The 3,241-nt window shown below is 33.7% G+C and overlaps 1 protein-coding gene across 2 annotated transcripts in view; it reads right to left on the reverse strand.

The window, feature by feature from the left end:
- Nucleotides 1-523: 523 nt before the first annotated feature.
- The window catches only part of LOC125034224, a 67,587-nt gene continuing 64,869 nt past the window's right edge, over nucleotides 524-3,241 (reverse strand). For both annotated transcript variants that reach the window (XM_047625934.1, XM_047625935.1), the window contains exon 9: nucleotides 524-3,241. This exon is cut by the window's right edge and continues 1,010 nt beyond it. The gene's annotated coding sequence lies outside the window, so the exon portion shown is untranslated.

The raw sequence follows: 3,241 nt of genomic DNA on the forward strand, positions 1-3,241 counted from the left end.
ACGTGTTGCTTACTATATCTGTGTCTAGGCGCTTTAGTTTTCATGCCTTTAACTATAAAGTAGAAAAGTAGAAAACTGTTAATTTAACAGTAGGACAAATGCTTGAATTGATCAAAAAAAAAAAAAAAAAAAAAGTTATGTGCGGCATATGGGGTAAGGAAAAATGAGTTTCAGAGGCAGAATTTAAATATACCGAAAATATAATCTGAATCACATTATATTGTATTCATAGTGTACAGGTGTCCTAAAGATGAATTAGATGGTGTGCCTGATTTAAAAAAGTACCATACCATCGCTCTTTTGAAATGTAATTGTTGATATTACGCAACTAACGATCCCTTATGTTAATTAAGACGACAATGTTAAATTCTGCCATTAAAAATACAGATGTATGAATGTGTTTGCATGTAAACAATTGCAATACACGTACAGTGTATATGTTCTCGCTTAATTTTCACTGGATATATATTTGATCTGATGATATATTGCAGTTCAACACTTAGGGATGGTTCTAAACACACTGATAAATTTTTCATTTATTCATAAGGGTTTGACAAAAGATCAGGATAAATACCTACATATGAATTAGATACAAATAATGACAATAAGTTATTAAATATATATATCTTGAATGAGTTATCCATAAGAGTCACAATTATCTTGAGGAATCGACTCTACAAAGAAAATGGCTTTCCAAAGAAAAAAGAAATATATATATTGGATACTAAAAAAAAAAATATCAACATCTTTAAATAAGAGTTGATATCAACAAAACAATCTTCTTGGAAATGCTATCTTACTGCATTTGCGCACAAGATGATTGGAATTAATAAAGTACTGTGATTGTTAAAATTAGTGCAATGAGTATGCTCTTCATCCTCTCTCTCTCTCGCTCTCTCTCTCTCTAACACACACACACACACATACACACACACACACACACACACGCAAATATATGAGTGAAAGTACTGTTCACTGGAAGGTTGTCGACTGCCATGTCGCGTGACGGCTATAACCATTGTTCTTTTTTCCTAATGAATGGTGGAGGAATATTACATTTCAGTGGACTTAATATTTGCTCTATCTTGGGTGGATTAATAACCATTATATTGCATTGATATATCCTACATCCTCTACAGCATGATCTAATTTTATGGATAATACATGAAAAGTTCTAATGGACGTCCATTTAATTCCCAACATATCTAACAAAAGCACTATCAATCGGGGATGGGGGGGGGGGGGGTAGCATCAGCTATCGGGGAGAAAGAACCTGATTCAAGGTGATTCGAATATGTTTCGAGTCCCATTGATTTTATTAGGGTAACCACGTGACTTCGAGTGCTATATGCCAGAGCGTTGAAGTGTAACGTTTGATGCATAGAGTGTGATACGAGGAGCTGTGTGAAACAACAAAAACAAGTGGAACAAATGAACTCGCCATTATAGCGGTAGAGTTGCGCGTTAACTAGGTTAAAATATTATATAAAATATAATTTATCAAATTAAAACATCCGAAAGGTTTAGTGGCCTCTTCAGGCTTGTAAGGTTTTAAACGGATGTTATGTTTATGCTTTAATTCTATCGTGTAACACACACACACACACACACACACACATACACAAGCGCACGCGCACACACACACACACACACACACATATATAATACACACAAATGTCTGAGTTTGAAAGTGCTGATGAAAACCCTTCTGGTTAAAAAGTCAAAACTTATTGCCTCTAGATAATGACCACAATGAAATGATGCAAAAACAATACCATCTCGAAATTGCTACAGTGTTTCTTACAGGTATGATGATAACAGACACAGAAACGGAGTGACGCATTACAACAAAATCAAAATAGAAAAAACTGGGTTAAATATTTGAACATTTATTAACCTGAACTTTATGAACAAACAGATAGTTTACCTGAGGTTCCTTGTAGCCACTTTTGGGTCTAGAATTATGATAAAATAATTTTCAATATCCTGGCTCACCTTTATCAAAATATGTTACCTTATGCTAGAAAAAAGATTGAATTTGACCATCCCCCAAAAAGCATTGAGATGCGATAAAATATCTCTCATCTCTAAAAAAATGGGTATGAATGAAAAATAACAATAATAATAGTAATAATAATACCATTGATTCATAAACCTTCGATGGGCTACATACGTCGATTAGAACCGTAATCCAAAATAAGCTTCAGTGATTTTTTTTTCGACAAATCTACAAAAAAATATAACACTTTATTTAGATTTAACTAGAAGCTGCAACACGGAGACATGCACAGGGGGGTGAGTGTTGGAGCCCCTGTTCTGTTTCTTCATATTTTAAATGCCATTTTCAACAAAATTTGAGAGAATTAGCATTTAGTCAAAATCTAGAAAAACGTCCTTTATTTTCAAAATCTAGGAAACTGTCATTTTTATCAGTAGCTGGGAAAGCAATGTGGCTTTTCAGTCATAATCTTGAAAATTTCCCTTCTCAAAATTTGTGAGAGGAAAGTGCCCCCTTTTAATCCAAACCAAGTAAACCCAAGTGCTCTTTTACTAAAAATCTAGAATTGTTGCCGGACCACCCAAATTTTGGAAACGTACTCCTTGTGGCCAGGACATTGTTCTTTCTTCAAATAAGCTCTTATCCTTTCCGAAAGCCTGTGCATGTCATTGCTTTCATATGGTTTTCATTTTATAATACAAATGTATTTTGTCTGCTCTAAAGAAGTTAAAATTGTGGATTAATATCACCATATCATAACATATACTAATGCAGTGAGTGCATGTTCAGTCCATACTGCAAAAAGAACAGAGTGGGCTTAGTAAATACAGGTAACTTATGCTGTAAGAAAATGCAACTGATTCTTCTAAACTAAATGGATATTTTCGTAAAGGAAACAAAAGTTGCACGTGTTCTCTGTGTCAAGCAACTGAGGTAAGATGCAGACCGCATTTTCTGCATTCGTTTATTATAACCTGTAACAACTGGTTACATGTAAATCTAGGACTTTTACTGTAAAAAGGCAAATGGCCATTTTATTTTCTTTGTGTGAGAAAAGTAAAAACTATCTATGCTCTCACCAAAGCCTTCATAATCCATAGTAAAAATGATAAAACTTTTAACAAAAGAAAATCCAAGTTTTCTACAACTACTCCCTAAATATTTGAGTTTCTTTCAAAGATCGGCCAAATGTTGAGTATATAACCATTCGTACATGATAAAAAAAAATCTAGACATGGCAAT

The sequence above is a fragment of the Penaeus chinensis genome, chromosome 17 (genome assembly GCF_019202785.1).
Source record: "Penaeus chinensis breed Huanghai No. 1 chromosome 17, ASM1920278v2, whole genome shotgun sequence".
Classification (NCBI taxonomy): Eukaryota; Metazoa; Arthropoda; class Malacostraca; order Decapoda; family Penaeidae; genus Penaeus; species Penaeus chinensis.